This window comes from Coptis chinensis, chromosome 9 (assembly GCF_015680905.1).
Source record: "Coptis chinensis isolate HL-2020 chromosome 9, ASM1568090v1, whole genome shotgun sequence".
Taxonomy (NCBI): domain Eukaryota; kingdom Viridiplantae; phylum Streptophyta; class Magnoliopsida; order Ranunculales; family Ranunculaceae; genus Coptis; species Coptis chinensis.
In genome coordinates, this window is record NC_141464.1 from 73,590,900 (window position 1) to 73,610,714 (window position 19,815).

Consider the following 19,815-nt stretch of genomic DNA (forward strand, 5'->3'; position numbering starts at 1 on the left):
CATCCCTTTGCCAACAGTTAGTTCTATCACAAAAAAATCCCCTCCCCTCCCTCCCTCGACTGCAAGGAGAGGGTCACTCTCTCAATTAATCAGAACCTCACTAATTTTGTCTTTATATTTCTCAATTCAGTTTACATCTGATTAAGGGTAGCGACATAAGAACCTTAAACAGTTTACATCTATCATGATATCATGACGCTGTTGTGATAGTACATTTACTTTTTTCTTATTGGTTATAGTTTATCCATTCTAAGTTGTTGTTCTCTTGAAAGTGCATGTAATGCCTTGGTGCAGCGCCGGTGAGAAAAATTGTTGGTGGTATTTATTGTCGGCGCACTCGGTGCAAATTCATCTTATTCCTTTGGAGTGTGTCCAACAAAAAACGTCAGTTGTTTTGCATGCTCATGTTAAAAGTTGCTTATTCAAATTTGGTTAGTCACATTAAAAGTGCTACTAAGCCTATTGTGTAGATGATAAAAGAAATTTAGGAATTAATGGTAGCTAATTTGCTTATTGTATTCACTTTTTCAGCAAAGACCTCCCCTCGAGTCATTTCAGTTGGTCAATTTTGTTGTTATTAGTTTGATTAGGCTATTTTTTCTCCCACTGCTTGATGTAGCAGAAGCTACCAGTAACTGAATGAATAACAAATAAACAGCTAGGAAGCTGCCGTGGAATTCTTCGATTGCTCGATATAAGGAATGAGGCTGCTATGATTAAATCAGATTCCACATGATTAACCTAATTGGAGCACAATGGCGCTGTTCAATTGCAAATGGTTAACCTCAAGTTGTTTTAACATTATAGATCAACTCAGAGTTTTTAATTAAACTAAAGGTCTGTTTGCATATGTAGTTTGATCTTGATATTTGCATCGGCTATTGTTTGAGGCCGCTGTACCACACCATGCAAAAAACAACTATACCCTACTTTAACTAGGCAACAAAAAAGTATTATACAGTTTTTTTTTTTTTTTTTTTTTTTTTTTTTTTTTTTTATCTTTGTTCATTTTCTAACCGCATCTTCTTAGATGTACTTTTCATTAAATTTCTTATCTACTTAATTAAGGGCTTTGGTCAAATTTAATTTCTTTCTTCCTTCGTTCTTTTTTTTTCCCTCTTATCACTTTTTGTTTCCTTGATGTTCATTCTTATTTTGTTACTCCTCATAAATGTACGCTTGATCGATTGGAAGCGCACACGGTCATAAGAATCTAGGTGTCCCTTTGAGTGTGTTTTTCCCCCTAGATTTGTTGTCTGCTCAGACAACTTTGTCTAGGTTGTCATTAGATTTAGAATAATAAAATTGTTAACATACCCTTCTAAATGCAATGACTTTTTTTTTTTTCTTTTCGGTTCTGTTTTAGCTTTTAACTGACCATGACTTTTCTTTATACACTTTAAGTCATTTGTTCTTTCTTTATATTCATGCCATTTCATGTTACATTGATGCCACTAGGGATTCTTTTCTTCTTGGTTGGTGGTTACTACAAGTCAGTTTCTTCTGGCCTTTCTTTGTTGATGTTTGGTCCTTCGTCTGGTGACACTGTGTTTTCCTGTTTGTTTTGACCACATTTCTAACTTTGTTAACAAATTTCTTTACATTACGTTTCGATTTTATTACAACTTTAGGATGACCTTGGTTTCTTTCTCCTCACCTTTTTATTTAAGTTATTTACTTCTTGATTAGTTGTGGTTAGATTAATTCTTATTTTGTAACTTCTCAGAAAAATATGCTAGACCCGGCTGAAGGGCACAAGGCTTTTGAAATTGAGGTATATCGTAGACGATGCACTTTTTTTCCCTTGCTTTGTTATTAGTTTGAACAAAGAAATACTTTTAATGTGTTTTTTAGGTTGTCATTACATTTTTCACTGTGAAGGGGAGTGTGGAGATCTACTGGGAGATAATACGTAACAAAATCCGAACTCAAATTGTCAAAGAAGTTGAGGTATGTGTATAATTTGTAGAAAACTTATTCCAAAAATATACTTATTGTTAAGTAAACAAGAAATCAAATTGATATAACAAATATATCATGAACAAACCTTTAATTTCAACAAACAAACAATTCAAACCTTTAGTTCAACGAATGAACTTAATTTACTAATGATTAAATCTGAGCCTAGTGATGATCATTATGTCCTTAAGACAAATTTTCCCCCTCATGGTGCTTGAAGGTTGATGGGAAACTGTCTCCCAAGATAGAACGGATTTCCTTATATATAGAAAGCTATCACTTCAATTCTATAGACTCAACGAACATAACGTAGTATTTGACTAATAACAGAGGGAGAAGAAAAAGATCATAACTCTGTGTGATCTGGTGTATCTTTCTCTCCAAATTCATCCACTATTTATAGGTGAGTGGTGCCTCTTCGAAACAACATAGTGACTCTTGGGAAAAAGTAAGCAACTCTTTGAAAAGTCACATGTTTCGAAAGGACATATCATTTCGGCATAAAACACTGTTTCGAACCAGTGCCTATTTCGAAAGGTCACACCTTTTCGGCATGATGCACTATTTCGAACCAGTGCACATTTCAAAAGGTCGCACCTTTTCGGCATAATGTATTGTTTCGAACCAGTGCATCCTTTCGAAAAGGTTTTTCTCACTTTACGTACTATTTCAAGAGAAACCCATTTCATCTCAATTTGGGATAACTTGAGAGACAAATTATTCATTCATATCTCAATGAATTTGTGCAAATCCATTTTTCTAACAATCCCCCACATGAATGAAAATTTGGTTTCTTCTATCATAAACATCGGATTTCATCTGTTCTTTTACAAATAAAAAGATACCGCATCAGGTCAAGTAGCATGGGAGGCCTTGAACTTGCCTTAGTGAAAGACGATCGGATTTAATTAGACGATCAGTAGACTTCAATTAATGTCCTTGAACTGTCAGCCATTTGTATAAACATAGACAATCATCTTCACGCAGTACCTTATCGAATACTGTTGGTTCTCACGTTTGTGTTCATTTTGGCTTTGAACACTTCTTGGTTTTAGATAGTGCTTTTGAGACATTTGCCTTTAAAATTCTCATAGAAGCGGTCCCACTTCACACTAACATAGGTGATTTCTATAAAGAGTATCCTATAATACTCCACTTGGATAACATAACTTTCTAAGATATAGTAAATCATTAAAAGCTTGACTTATTCTGGTTCTCGCAGCAGATATAGTAAATCATTAAAATCTGTCTTATGTTTGTAGGAAACTTATTCCAAAAATATACTTATTGTTAAGTAAACAAAAAATCAAATTGATATGAACAAACCTTTAATATCAACAAACAAACAAACATTTTAATTCAACGAATGAACCTAATTTACCAATGATTAAATCCGAGCCTAGTGATTATCACTATGTCCTTAAGACAGATTTTCCCCCTCACGGTGCTTGAAGGTTGATGGGAAATTGTCTCCCAAGATAGAATGGATTTCCTTCTATAGAAAGCTAGCACTTCAATTCTATAAACTCAGCGAAAATAACATAGTATTTGACTAAGAACAGAGGGAGAAGAGAAAGATCAGAACTCTGTGTGATATGGTGTGTCTTTCTCTCCAAATTTATCCACTATTTATAGGTGAGTGGTGCCTCTTCGAAACAATACAGTGACTCTTGGGAAAAAGTAAGCAACTCTTTGAAAAGTTACATGTTTTCGAAAGGATACACCATTTCAGCATAAATCACTATTTCGAACCAGTGCCTATCTTGAAAGGTCACACCTTTTCGGTATGATGCACTGTTTCGAACTAGTGCACCATTTCAAAAGGTTTTTCTCACTTTACGTACTGTTTCAAGAGAAACCCATTTCATCTCAAGTGGGGTAACTTGCAAAGTGTTGTCCGGTGCTAGCGTATCTTATCCCCATTACTAACTCAACTGATAAACTACCTACTTTCTTTTTTACCCATAGTCGGGCTTACATGTTCATCAACCAAGGGCGAAGTGAGCAACTTCGCATTGAGGTTGTTAACGACATTAAGGTATGTTTATATTTTTTAACATAATATATTTTGTTTTGTGTTTATTCCCCTGCACATGTATTTATTTTGTTACCCACTGTACACTTTTTGCCTTCAACTATTAATGAACCCATTGTGCGTGTCTTCTTCCCTGGTTTTTACACAGACAAAAAAAATATTGGATAATTATGTCGTTGTTAATACAATGTCTTATTATGACCATATAATGTTGTTTTCAATGTGCTTATTATAATTAATATAACAAAAAAAAAAAAAAAAGTGTGTTGCTCAATGTTAGCAACTCTTATTCTGGTGATAGCGTGTCATTTTGACTGTGCTGATTATAATTAATTACTGTTCAAAGATCGATGCAAACTCAAAAAAAACGACATGAGTGCAACTCCAACACTAGCTTGCTCCAAGATCTGCTCCTCCTATGATTTCTCGACACACCATTGCACAACGTGCTCAAAGAGAAAGAGAGCGTCTTTCATCTTCATCCACATCTCATGGAATGCAACTATCGTCTAAAGATATTCGCATCTATTTGAGTCCAACTGTGACACCAAACCGAAAAACACTTGCGCGGTGTGTCCGAAGTGACAGGGAAAAAATGGCCCACCTTCCTAGCTCAACTTTAATTAAGCACAGCTGTGTGCCACCAATTACTCATCGAGACCATTGCTACGCACCTATCGTTGACGGTTCCACATCAGCACAAAATGAAAATAATAATAACGGGAAGAACAAATTAAGTTAATGGTTTCGCTCTGAAACCACGACATTACACAATCGCATATTTGGTTGGGTCATCATCTAAAGGGACTACACACGAGAGAATGAAGTTCTATTCCGAGAAAAAGGTAAGGATGTTGGCACCTTTGATCAACCCCTGTGTGTTAGTCAAAGAAGATCATTCTCCTTAAAATTCTTCAAGTACATACTTTCTCTTCTGTTCGGATTACCCACTCAAAGCTTGATACTACTTTGGAGAAAACTTATATACTAAATACTTTTTCATGTACAGTACCCAGTCTAAGCGATACTACGAAAGAGCCAATTGTACCGCTGAAAATGCATATGGGGAAGAAATGTGGAATCCATTTGATTCAATTCGGACTGCATTAGCAAAGGCGCTGCAACAAATCTCCTAGCGAAACCATTGACTGAATTGCCAAAAGGATGCCATTTTCTAGGACGGATGGATGTTTGTTGCCCATATTGTTCAGCTCTTCACTGGATGGCTAAGAAATTGAAACATTCGTCGAAAAAAACCCTAAATTTGGGATGTGTTGTTTACAAGGAAAAGTCAGGCTACCCTTGCTCTCGCCGTTACCACCTGCTCTCCACTCACTATATGAAGAAAATGATGGACGCGCAATCTCATTCCTTGAGCACATTCGTGCATATAATGCATGTAATGCTTTTTTACAAGCCTTGGTGTGGATCCGGACCAACGCGTATTGAGTGGACATGGTCCACAATCATTTGTCATCCATGGAGAACTCTACCATAGAGTCGGGTCACTCTTACCAGCTCTAGGCAAGGATCCCGTCTACTCACAACTTTACTTCTATGATGGAAACGAGGCTTTGAATCACCGTCTTCGTAGGAACCCTCAGCTATCGAAGGACGTTTTGAGCATCATTCAGGACATTCTTATCCAAAACAACAACTTCTACAGGTTGTATATGAATGCTTTTGAGATTTTAAATGCAACTGATTCTGCAAATAACAACGTCCCAGCCCGCCTTCATTATAGCTCTAGGAGTGACCGATGTCGCTACAACCTTCCATCCATAACAGAAATAGCTGTGATTTTGCCAAGAGAGGGGAGTACGTTTGATGGCATGCAGGATATTGTTCTTTGCTTGCGAGAAGGTGGGTTATAAAGGATTAGTGAGTGTAACCTCGCATATTCGCCCCTCTATTATGTTCTTCTCTTTCCGTGAGGGGATCTCTGTTGGTCCCCTGACCTTCGTTAGTGGAACGTCGTTAACAATTGTCTTACCGATGTGTGTTTGACATAAGTGCAATACTATGCCTATCGTATGTTTGATTGCCTATTAGAATATTCCCCTATTTTGAACGTGGGCGCCCTAGGCCAACAATTTTTAGTCGATGCTTAGGCTGCAACAGACCAGAACCGATGTGCGTTTTCTCAGAGATCAACAAGCTAAGATTTGTGCAGAGTTGTACTAGGGATTAGCAGATATTGTAGCACAGGGGCTGCATCCAGGTCAAGTTGGCCAACGTGTTATCCTGCCATCATCTTATATAGGCAGTCCAAGGCATATGTACAAGATTTACCGGATTCAATGACCATCACACGGTACAATAAACATCTGGATGTTTTCCTTACGGCAACCGCGAATCCGAATTGGCCAGAAGTTCTAATGGAGCTTAAAAGCCATAAAAAAACAACTGATAAACCAATGTTAGTGGCACATGTTTTTTAGATGAAGCGTAGAGCAATAATGGAAGAAATCACCAAGACACACATTTTCGGTCATGCGGTCACACATGTTTACACCATTGAATTCCAAAAGTGTGGTCTTCCACACATGCACACTCTCATATTCCTCCAACACGAAGACAAGATTTGTACCACTGAACAAGTCGATCGAATTGTTTCTGCTGAGATTCCAAATCCTGACACATAACCTGCTCTCTTTCAAACAGTTATGAAATGTATGATTCATGGTTCGTGTGGTTCTTAAAATCCAAAAGCGCCCTGCATGCAAGATGGTCCATTTCAAGTTCCAATACCCGCGAGATTTTGCTGAGAAAACAACAATGGATCAAGAAGGATACCCACTTTATATGCGTCACAACACCGACAGAGTATACAAGCGCAAGAAACATAAAGTTACCAACTGAAATGTTGCTCCATATAATCCGTACCTATCTGATTTATTTGTTTGCCACATTAATGTTGAAGTGTGTGCATCAGTTCGAGCAGTCAAATATATCCATAAATACATTTACAAGGGTTTCAATAAACAACCATGGTGTTAACTGGAGCAAATGATGAGATACAACAATATATCAACGCGAGGTATATCGGCTTACAAGAAGTTGTATGGCGACTTCTAGAGTTTAACATGCACCAATAGGTGCCTAACGTTGTTCACTTAGCAATACATTTGCATGGGATGCATCGGGTTCTGTACAACCCAACCGAACCAATGGAAGAAATTCTCGCTCGAGCTGAACATCAACAATCAACTCTGATCGCATTCTTTAAATGTTGTGCTGAAAATCCAAAAGCCCGAGAGTTCACTTATCTAGAGATACCTGGAGCCTTTGTTTACAACAAGGGATTCAAAAAATGGACACCTAGGTGTCGAGATAGTTGTTTCGCTATTGGCCGAATGTTTTTTGAAAAACCTAATGTCGGGGAGCGTTTTTATCTACGCATGCTGTTAACCGTTGTTAAAGGACCCATATCATTCGAGTCACTTAAATTGGTGGACGGTGTTCTGTACGTACAGTATGTTTAAGGCAGCATGTATTGCACGAGGTCTATTGGAAGATGATGAAGAGTGGAACCAATATTTGCAGGAGGCATCTTGCATGCAGACTGGGTATCAACTGTGCCGATTGTTCAGCATTATCCTAATAGAGTGCTCTCCAACACGTCTAGAAGTATTGTGGAATAGATTTGTAGTTAATATATGTGACGACCTTCCGCACAAGATGAAAACTAAGTTTCTTATAGAGAATCCATCTGAGGCCCGAGTTACAGACTACGGTTTGTGATCTTCTAGTGGATGATAAGTTGTGCATCCCACAACCAATACAAGATATATTGTCTAATATAAACTGGTCAGTGAAGTCTGTTCTAAAGTGTGAGCCAAATGGTGAAGACCATCTAGTTTGGTGCCGGACATCAATGGAAACTTTTCAACAAAATCTGCTTATGAAGAAATCAGGAGGAGAAAACCTAGAATTGGGTGGCATAAGCACATTTGGAACAAGTATATATATCCTTGAATGGATGCATTGGCATGGAAGATCCTCAAAAAGGGAGTTGCTACAGATGAAAGAATTCAGAGTAATGGAATTCCATTGGTTTCATGTTGTAGGCTATGTAAAGCTTAGGTGGAAAATAATGAACATCTGTTCTGGAAGTGTTCATTCTCGCAGCAGTTGTGGTCATGGATTGCTGAAGCATTTGGTGTTTCACAAAGGCTGTAGAATTTTAGTGAAGCAATGAAACTTGGAAAAAACTGGGGTTCAAAAGTCCAACATATTTGGAACTCTTGTTTGGTGACTGGGCTTGTTAGTATCTGGAAGCAACGAAACAAAGTTCATTTCGAGAACAAGAATCCAAAAATTGGAGAATATATCTGCAAGCAAATCAAAGGGTGGGAGTGCTCACACAGCACAGGAACAAAAGACACTTCAGTTTTGGAATGTAATTCCAAGAAGAAGGAAAGCCTCTCAGGTGAAACAATGTTCTTGGATTCCACCAGAACCCGATATCATGAAGCTGAACACTGATGGTGCTTCTGCCGGCAACCCAGGTATGTCTGGTATAGGTATCTCATACATAAATAGTTTGGGAGAATTTAAGCTATCAATTTGCAAGAATATTGGTGTGGGAACAAGTTTTAGGGCAGAGTGTATGGCAATTGTGGAAGGAGTTGAGCATGTAATCCTTAAAGGTTGGAGACGTTTGTGGGTAGAAACTGATTCTGAAGTTGCTGCTAAAGCCTTCGGTATGGGTAACTTACCATGGGATCTGACTCCAAGATGGAGTTATTGCCGGAAGGAGTTGCAAACACTCAAGATTTCTACAGTGTGGAGAGAAGCTAATACATCGGCAGATGCATTGTCTAAGAAAGGTGCAGCCCTACCCTCAAGAGGCTATCATTATTGAAGGGAAGCCCCAGTGGTTACACAAGTGGGAAGCTCCATTTGAAATATTTTACTGATTTTGTTAACTCATAATACTTGTATTTGTATGAGTGTTATGTGAGTTTTGTTTGAATTAGGGAGGTGCAGTATATTGCCTTACCCTACACACATGTGCTTGGATCCTTTTTTATGCAATTCAACTTACTTAGCAAAAAAAAAAAAAGGTTTGTTTTTGTTGGAACAACTCCTTCAAGAAAGTGGGAAGAATCTATCAAATTTCCCTGACATACCCCTGCCACAGAAAAATTGGAGTCGTGTAGTTGGAAACGGACTCATTTGGGAGCAGCAACAATTTCACCATCAGGGCCTACAAGAAGCAACAGATGCTAATATTAGCCGTCTCAATGAAGACAACGCAATTCTTTTAATGCGGTGACAGAATCCATACACAATGCTTAAGGGAATTTTTTTTTTTCTTGAATGGAGCCGCCGGTACAAGGAAGACATTTTTGTACAATACAATTGCAATGTCATGTCATTTTATTGGTAATATCGTTATAATGGTGGCTTCCTCTGGAATTGCATCTTTGCTATTATCTGGGGTTAGCTTGCCCTAAACGTCTTCAACGACACCATGTGTGGATTTACCAAAGATTCATTGCAGACCGGCCTTTTCAGAGAGGCAAAACTTATAATTTGGGATGAAGTCCCAATGCAACATAGATACTGCGTTGAAGTCATTGATCGGTCACTTCAAGATATCTATGAAAACAAAAAAAAATTGGTGGAATAATTATTATCCTAGGAGGGGATTTCCGGCAGACGTTGCCTGTTATACTAAAAGGGGTCCGTGAAGATTTTGTTACTACATCTTTGCGTAGGTCTCAACTTTGGAGGCATGTGCAAGTTTTGCATCTATTTCGAAACATGCGTTTGTACATGTCAGATCCAGATAACATTGACTTTGGAAGTTATCTTATGGAGGTAAATACTTATAACAACATTGGCTTTGAAATGTTGTTGGCACAAATGCTCAACGTTGAACTAAGCACTTTACTTTTAATTGATCGTGTAGATAGGGATAAATACAGTAGAAATAGTTGAGCTGCCATCAGGTATACAAAGATGTACAGATCTCAAAGACCTCATTTTCTTTGTATACCCTCACTTGGACGAGGAGGGCATGATAAGAGCCCAAAACTGTAGTTTTAACCCTAATGTAGCAGTTCATACTTTTAGACCAATTATGTGAGTATTAATTAAGAGTTAATACTGATTACGTATTTTTATGCGTTTCAGGCTTCAAAGTCAATTATGTGCAAAAATGTGCCACTTTGATGAGATAAAGGAGCAATGGTTGGTTGCTAAGGAGTTCTGTGATTAAAGGCCAAGATTCAAAAAGACAAAGCCTTTCTAAAGCCCGGTCAAAGCTGAAAAGTCAAAGTCAACGCGGGCAGAAACATCACACAAAGTCAGCAAAACTTCCGAAGGCCTTATCTTTGGACTCAGACCTCGGAATTGGGTCTACCTTATGTCAAAACGACCGGCTCGGAAAGAGCTTTCCAATGGTCCAAGACTTGGCCCAATCAGAGGAGCAAAAGTGGATGAAAAGTCTGTCGAAGACAACTACAGTTGAAGAGGCCTTTTTGGACTGAAAGTATTGGGTTTTGGGCCTGATTCTCTGGCCCAAAACATGGCTCCAAGCCCATGCACGATTTTTGGATCTGAACATATAAAAACAAAAGCTTAGCTCTTTGTTAATGGTAGCTAGTTAGACCTAAAACTATAGATAATTCTAGATCTAGTTTTCATTAAATAAAATTAAGTTTAGTTCATTTCAATTCTTGTTTTAGATTAATCTTTAGAATCATTGTTCTTCATTAGTTTGATAAATAAAATAGCTAGTTTGTCAATTTCGTTTTTGTCATTTACAATTGTTTAGATCTAAATTCCCTTATTACTTGTTATTAATTTCCTAGTATTACTTGAGATTTAAATTATTGTTTAGATAAATTGCATAAAGATAGAATTTTTATATGATGTCTAGTTTTAAATCAATGGGAAATGATAGTGGTATGAATCAATGCTAAACCTCCATTAGAGGGGTTGAAGAAGCCTTGATGATGCTTGATCTTTGTTAAACTTAGAAATCGTCGTGATCATTATTCCACTCTAGAAACGATTAATTCACCATGAGAATGGGTTTAATCGCTCACATGCTAGTTATGAATTGGTAGAAATGCCATGTATAATTAGGGATTATAATTACTATTTTGATTTGTGAAGCATTCAATTTGGATCACGACGAGTCCTTTGTTAGTAGGATTAAGTAGAGTTAAGGTAGATTCAATTCCCTTTAATTCTTTATCTAGATTCAAACCCTTAGCATTCTATCATTTCATTATTCGTAACTTGTTAATTGAATTCACCTCGTAGTATAGAATTCCCCTTGTAAATCTCTTACTAGACATAAAGAAGAGTACTTATACTACGAAACCATCACATGCTAAAGAACTAGGAGTGGAACGAATTTGTTACTCCACTCTATTTCGATAGAATTGAGAGTAGAAAACTTGATAAATTAGGCTCGTAATAAGTTTTAGTTTACTTACGTTTTGAGTTTTATCGTTCATTTCGTAGGTAAACTATCATTTTTATGTTTATCAAATGGTGCCGCTACCATCTTAGTTACCTTTCGCATTGTTTTCGTAGTATAAGTACTCTTCTTTAAGTCCCATTTCACCCACCCACCCTTGTTCGATTCTAACTGTGGTTGTCTTTTTCAGCATTAAACTTCCTCGGAAAAAAAAAAATGCCGCGGGCGCTTTCGCCTAAAAAGAGCGACCTCAAGCTCAAGTTCTTGAAGCCGAAGCGACCCACGCCAAACCGAAGCGACCACGCCAAACACTATAACTCGAAGTTTACACTGAGCGCACTGCTTCAAAGTGAGCGCACTATACTGAAATGATTTTGCCGGATTTCCACGGGTTTGATTCGAACCCGATTTTTCAAGTTTTTCGTTGTTCTAACTTGTTATATACACTGAACACGCTGCAAAACAAGACGCTATTCATAAGCGAAGCAAGGACGCAATCAGGTATTCCTTTCTTCCACACCTCGCATCTCTTGTTAGAGGTTTATACTAATATATCAAGATTGTTTGGAGTGTTGTCGTGTTTAGACTCAGACTTGTATGAGATTAAGGTCTGGTCGGAGAAAAACACCGAACGTAATTAACCGTCAACGTCAACAAACAAATCTATCGAGTATACCAATCACTACACCTCTAGCTACTATCCCACCCACCACACCTGACATAATGGCTAAAGAAAGAGAGACTCCTCTCTCCGACTTTTACAAAGCCTTGAGCGATAGCCCTAAATCTTGCATCGTTCTAGCAGACCCAGTGGGGGATTTTCGAATCCCCCAAACATATTTAATTTGTTACCGGTTTTTCATGGTTTACCCAGTAGGCGATAGACCATGAAAAACCTTATCAGCACATGCGTAGGATTGAACAAGTCCTTACAACATTCCATCATCCTACGGTTGGTGCGGAACAAATTAAACCGAGGGTATTTCCTTCACCTTAGCCAATAAGGCAAATATCTTGATTAACGCCCAAGTGCCTAACTCTGTGGACTTGTGGGCTAAACTTGTTCACCGCTTATGGAACATTTTTACCCACCCCTAAAGACGGATGAGATGCTTTCCAAGATTCATTTTTTTCGGCGAAATCCTCATGAATCATTTTCTCGAGGCTTGGAATCGTTTCACCGATCGCTTATAGAGTGTCCACACCATAACCTAGCAAAAGACACGTTAGTTAAGATGTCTTTTTCAAAGGACTTCTACATCACCATAAAGAAGTCCTTGACATAATGAATGGGGTAGTTTCCTAAGTAAAGGAGCCCGAGGCTTACAAATTTTTAGAAGATCAAACTAAGTGCAATAATAATTGGGGGTAGTGATGATATCCCCCCGCTCGCTAGTTCTTCTTTAACAGCTAAAGGCCGCCGGTATGTTTGAGATGAAACCCGATCCGAACTTAAAAAATTTAATCGAATCTCTAACTAAAAAGGTTGAGGCTATTTCTATTCAACAAAAGCCTATCCCCGTCATGAATGTCAACTCCAACCCATGTAATTTCTGTTTGAGTCCTGAGCACCCTGACTCCTATTGTCCTCTCGTCTATGAACAACAACAATTAGAGCAAGATAATGTTTTGCTCCATTAATAGCTATCCTATTCCTAATGCCCCATGGAGACAACATCCCAACTTTAGTTGGCGAAACAACCAACAAGTTACACCTCCAGGGTTTAATAACCAAAATATTAGGCAAGCAAACAATTATAACCAAGCTCCACCTAGACAAGGACAAGGTCAGGGGAATTATAATAATTATAATAACCAAGCGCAACCACGACAAGGTCAAACACAAGGTCAGGGTAATTATAATAGTTATAATACCAATAAAGGTATCGTTCCGGTTAACAATAGTAACTATCACAACCCACCCATAAATAATCAACGTGAGATAGTTCGGTCGCACCACCGCGACTACTACACCTACACAACCGGATCGTATCGACGCTTTATATACAAAGTTACCCAACAACTTTTCCAAACAATGACTCAATCGAACCAACGGATCTTACAATCCATAAATCGGGGCATACAACAAGTTAGCCCAAGAGAAAGCCCAACCAAAAGGCGTGTTTCTAGGATAAGCGATACCAAACCCTAAAACGAAAAACACAGCCTTTGAGATAAACGGTAATACTAGTACGGAAACTACAATCGTAGGTGACCTAAATGCCATCACCACTCTCGCTTACGGAAGAGTGGTTGATAACAAAGTAACTATATGCCTATAGTTACCCCATCAAGATACTCTACACCGGGATATCAAACTAGATACCGAAATAGAAACTCAAGAGCCTACCACCATATAGAGGTACCGGTTAAACCACAAACTAAAAAACGAAAGTCAAGGTTACACATCAAGTCGAGCCATATGCTAAATATAGAAATTAAACCACCGCTCCCTCATAAATTAGCCATGCTAACCGGGGATACAAACTTTGAGGAGATTAGGAACGTTTTCAAAAATCTAACGATAAACCTTTCTTTTCTCGAAGCTATTAAAAAGCTACCTAACCACGCTAAGTTTCTTAAGGAGTTGTGGCACTACTAGGCGTAAAGACCAACATACCTAAAGACGCCTTCCTAACCTGGACACTTCCCAACTTTATCCAAAAATAATGGAATTGTTAAGTACAAGGATCTGGTCGCCCCATCAGAAAATGCACCTTAGGAGAATCCCACACGAAGACCGCTTTATTAGACTTGGGGGGGAAAAGTTAACTTACTCCCGCTTTTATTTGTATAAACAAATAGGTCTACAAGAAATGCAACCTAAAAATGACGTTGCGGTTAGCGCATGTGTCTATAAAGTATCCTAAGGGTGTAGTGGAAAACGTGTTTGTTAAGGTTCGAGGATTTCTATTATCCCGCAGATTTTGTTATCCTCGATCACGAGTCGCTAACGACTGCGACTCGATCATCTTAGAAGCGTCCCTTCTTGGCAACCGCCAATGCTTTATAAATTGCACGATGGTAAGATGTCCTTATCTTTTGGCCATCTTTTCTGTTGAGGTAAATGTTTTAAAATGATGAAATAGTTACCGAATCGCCTATAAATGGGGAGGTTAGTATGATTGAGAGCTTAGCTCAAGATTATTTTAACAACACGTTTCCTGAAAACCATATGTATAAATTCCTTTCTTTTGGAACTTCAGATTTTGTAAATGACTCCTACTTAGAGGAAGTCAACACCATCCTTGAGTCCACACCAATTGTAGACCCTTCGGTTGCTCCATATACTGATTATGAAGACTTGCTACCTAAGCAAGTATTCATTACGCAAGATGAGGACCCTGACGAAACATCTATTGACTTTCCTTCCACCCCGCTTAAACCTCTTCCCCCGGAGTTAAAATATATTCAACTTGATCCGGATGGTAGTCATCCGGTAATTATATCTTCTCTGTTATCTAAGGATGAAGAGACACGTTTAATCAGGGTGATTAGGGAACATCGGTATGCGATTGGTTGGTCCCTAACCGACATTAAGGGAATTGACCTTAATGTTTGCACTCATCGCATCCATTTGGAGGATAACGCGAAGACTTCTCGCGAACCTCAGCGTCATTTGAACCCTACCATGAAAGAGGTGGTTAGGGAAGAAGTCTTACGATTACTCGATGCGGGTATCATATACCCAATCTCTGATAGCGAATGGGTAAGCCCCATTCATGTAGTTCCTAAGAAATCGGGAGTTACCATGGTACGTAATGGAAAGGGTGACTATGTTGTCACACAAGGTCCTATGAAATGGAGAATCTGTATTGATTATAGACGTTTAAATCCTATGACACGAAAGGATCACTTTCCTTTACCTTTTATAGATCGGATGCTTTCGAACGCCTAGTCGGTCATGCTTTTTATTGTTTTTTTGGATGGCTACTCGGGCTATTTTCAGATTATTATTGATATTGATGACCAAGAAAAGACTATCTTCACATGTCCCTTTGGAACGTATGCCTATAAACGAAATGCCTTTTGGCCTTTGTAATGCTCCCGTACCTTCCAAATGTATGCTTCATATATTTAGTGACATGGTAGAGCGCTTTATGGAAGTTTTTATGGATGATTTTTCTATCTATGGAGACTCCTTCACAGACTGCTTGTCTAACTTGTCTAAGGTTTTGACACGGTGTGAAGAAAAGAGCCTCGTTTTAAACTAGGAAAAGTGTCATTTCATGGTGAAAAAGGGCATAGTACTAGGTCACATTATATCTAGTGATGGCATCGAAGTAGATAATGTCAAACTAGATAAGATAGCGACTCTACCTAAACCACGGACTGTCCATGATATTAGAGCCTTTCTAGGCCATGCAGGTTTTTATAGGCGTTTCATTAAAGATTTCTCGAAAATAGCTAGGCCTTTAACTAATCTGCTTTTGAAGGATGCAATCTTTGATTTTAATTTTAACCGTAAGCAGGCTTTTGAAACTTTAAAAGCATACAACCTCTCGCACCAATTATACAGCCTCCCCGATTGGTCTAAACCTTTCAAACTCATGTGTGATGCTAGTGATTATGCGGTTGGTGCCGTTTGTTTGGGACGTAAACTAGATAATAAGTCCATCATTATTTATTATGCTAGTAAAACCTTAAACGATGTTCAACGGAATTATACAACTACTGAAAAAGAATTCTTAGCTGTCATTTATGCTTTAGATAAGTTTCGTCCTTATTTGGTTGGTTCTAAAACTTTAGTTTACACGGACCATGCAGACCATTAGGTACCTTCTTGCAAAGAAGGATGCTAAGCGAGATTAATCTGATGGATTCTTCTCCTGCAAGAGTTCACATTAGAAATCAAGGACAAAAGAGGGGTCGAAAACGTAGTTACCGGCCACTTATCTAGACTTGCAAACGACGATAATAGTGATTCTGAGTCCATACCGGACTCTTTTCCCGATGAGCATCGTCAGATGCTATTTTTTCAAAGCACCATGGTATCTTGACATTGTAAATTATTTAGCGGCTGATGTTATGCCTTATAATTGGTCAAGAAATGAACGTAAGAAGTTCTTGGCGAGTTAAGTTATACTCTTTGGGATGAGCCCTACCTTTTTAAGTATTGTGCGGATCGATTATTCGTCGTTGCATTCCCGGTGGGAATATAATGAAGTTCTATCGTTCGCCATGACAAAGAGTGTGGTGGTTATTTTAGTGGAATGAAAACAGCCGCTAAAGTTCTTCAATGTGGATTTTATTGGCCTACCCTTTTAAGGATGCCCAAGTGCATTGCAAGGCGTGTATTCGTTGCCAACAACTTGGGCTTATCACGGGCGTAATATGATGCCATTAAATCCAATCTTGATAGTAGAAATTTTTGACGTTTGGGGTATTGATTTCATGGGTCCCTTCCCTGTTTCCCACGGTTATATTTATATTCTAGTTGCCGTGGACTACATGTCTAAATGGATAGAGGCCATGGCTTGCCGTAGTAATGACCATAAGACAGTTGTATTTTTTTATTAAGGAGTATATTTTCTGTCGTTTTGGCATTCCTAAAGCCATCATTAGTGATGGTGGAACACATTTTTGCAACAGAGTTGTTGCATCTCTAGTGAAAAAGTATGGAGTTACACACAAAGTAGCAACTCCTTATCATCCACAAACTAGCGGACAAGTAGAAGTTTCTAATAAGGAAATCAAAAAGATTTTAGAAACAACTATAAATCCTAATAGGAAAGACTGGTCGAAGCGTCTATCGGATGCCTTATGGGCGTATAGAACTGCTTTCAAAACTCCTATAGGCATGTCTCCCTTTAGATTTGTATTTGGGAAACCATGTCATTTTCCCGTTGAATTAGAGCACCGTGCTCTGTGGGCTATAAAAAGCCTTAACTTCAATATTGATGAAGTAGGGTGTCAAACGCTTGAGTTGCAATTGAATGAGCTTAAAGAAATCCGTATCAATTCTTACGATCTCGCGAAGGATTATAAAGCTAACATGAAACGTGTTCATGATAAGCAAATCTTGTGCAAAGAGTTTGTGGTCGGTCAAAAGGTCTTGCTTTACAACTCCCGTCTACATATTTTCCCAGGGAAACTAAAAACCCGTTGGTCTGGTCCTTTTCTGGTTACTGAAGTCACCCCTTACGGGGCAATCACCTTGGTAAATCCCAAGGACAACAATACCTTTCAAGTTAATGGTCAACGGTTAAAACATTTTCACGAACTTCTGTCCCCTGATGTAGAGGAAGTCTTTTACGAGGACCACCTATGAGGATTGATCTTTGTCATCTGGTGTACTTCCTTTCACTTCCATATAGTGGTAAGTGCACCATTCAGGTAACCGGGCCCTCCCTATGGAGTGTGTGGCTGTAAGTACCGGATCCTAAGTCCATGTTTCACATAATTCACGTTTTCCACTTTTGCATGTTTTCTTAGTTTTTTAGTCATGTTCCTCTATGGGGTGAATTATGTATTTTTTGTTTTTTGTTTTTCTTATAATAAACTAATAAAAAAATATAAAAATAAATATAAAAATAAAAATTTTAAAATCATATAAATAGCAATCCAACAAGTCTTGGGAATCTAACTTTAAACGACCCACGTTTAAAACAAATTTTGTGTTTAAAAATTTGTTTTGGGGTGGGCAGTCGGTCTTTCCATCCGGATTGCTCGAACTTTCCATTTGTGTTGCTTAGGCCCATTAGTTGTAGTTCATTTGGGTTGACGTTATCTAAACTTAGATTTCCTTCGTTCGCATAACTTACGTCACAAACGCACTTTGAGGCGTTTTTCCACCTTCTTATACGTCACCCATGGTTGGAATTGAGTGTTTTATGGATCATTGGATTGGAAATTCTCTACTGATCATTTCCATAACTCATTCGCCAAAATCGGGCCAGTAACGAAGCGGCAAATTGAATTTGAAATTGCGCGAAATATCAGAAAAGTTCAGAATTCGAATTGGGCTTGGGCCCAAACTGCACGCACGTCTGTGCGTCTCCTTCCTTCCCAAAAAACACACAGTTGTTTCCTTTTCCAATCCCGCCGGTTACCAAAGTTTAAAACAAAACTTAAACACCAAAAAAAAAAAAAAAAACAAAACAAAAACACACCTATCTACACCACGCCCATTGTAACCAACAGCCAAGTCCTCTCAAACAAAATTTTCCACACCACCGAAAACAGCCACCAATTCAAGCTCCCAACCTGCCACCGTACCCACCATCGCCACCACCAGTGTTTTAGGTTGTTTTACATCAAACTCGCCTCCTCCACCGTCTACAAAACCATTGGTTGTTTCAAAAACTTCAATGGCGCTACGACGAAGAATTTTGCCGGAGCACGCGTTTGCTGCCGACCGCTTTGCGCCATTTTACGACGCGGAGATGATTAGGAGGGATTGGAACGGACTGTGGTACTCGACTGAGGAATTCTATCACTATGATTTGGTAGAACAGTTTTATAAGAAGCGAGAATTGGAGGGGGATAGGATTTTCATTAAGGTAGCAGAACGAGGAGGGAAGTAACGAGACGGTTGTTGGTCGAAATGCTGTTAGGAATTATGCCCGAAAACAACCTAGAAACGACCATTTAGGAATCCCGAAGATAATCGGAGTTCCGGCTGCTTTTTGATGAAAGATACCGTCGTGGAGGGTGAATACAATCCGAGATCTCATTCGTCCCGCCATCAAGTTTGACAACCAACCAACCGATCAGTAGCTCGGTGGATTGGTAGGAACGCCCCCTCGGGAAAGACAAAGTCGGCCGATATCGGTCTCGCAAATGTCGCCGTTCTTCTCCGGATTTTGCAAACGAATAAGTATAATTTCTGCATCCTCGATTTAATTTTTAATATGATTAGAGGAGTGGGAAAGAGCATTGCCTCTTCCCATATTGATCACTAAGATCATGCTCTCATTTAGAGTCGTCGCAAAAATCTGCTCCTATTAAGATCAAATTGCATTCTAATGCAAGTATTTATACTGGATTGCATCCAAGAGACTTGGCCGTTATCCGAAGGAAATGTGGTTGAGTCGGAGGATGAAAGGGAGGATATGACATGTCCGGATGATGATGCATTAGATAGTTGTAGTTCTAATTTAGAACGCATGCAAGTGTTGTAAACCGGCTTGCGTTAAGCGTTTATGGTATTTGTGAAGATATCCGAGATAGACAGATTGTAGTTCGAATAAACAAACGAACCTTCGACGAGAGTTGAAATGCTCGAAAAGGGGTCGGAAGATATCTTGTCTAACATGGAGACTATGCACACCAAAGAGGACCACTATATAGATGGAAGGCTGATATGGAAGCACACTTGCTTCAAATAGAGATGCTACGTTGCATGCCAACCTTGGAGGATTCTCGCTCGCTCGCAAAG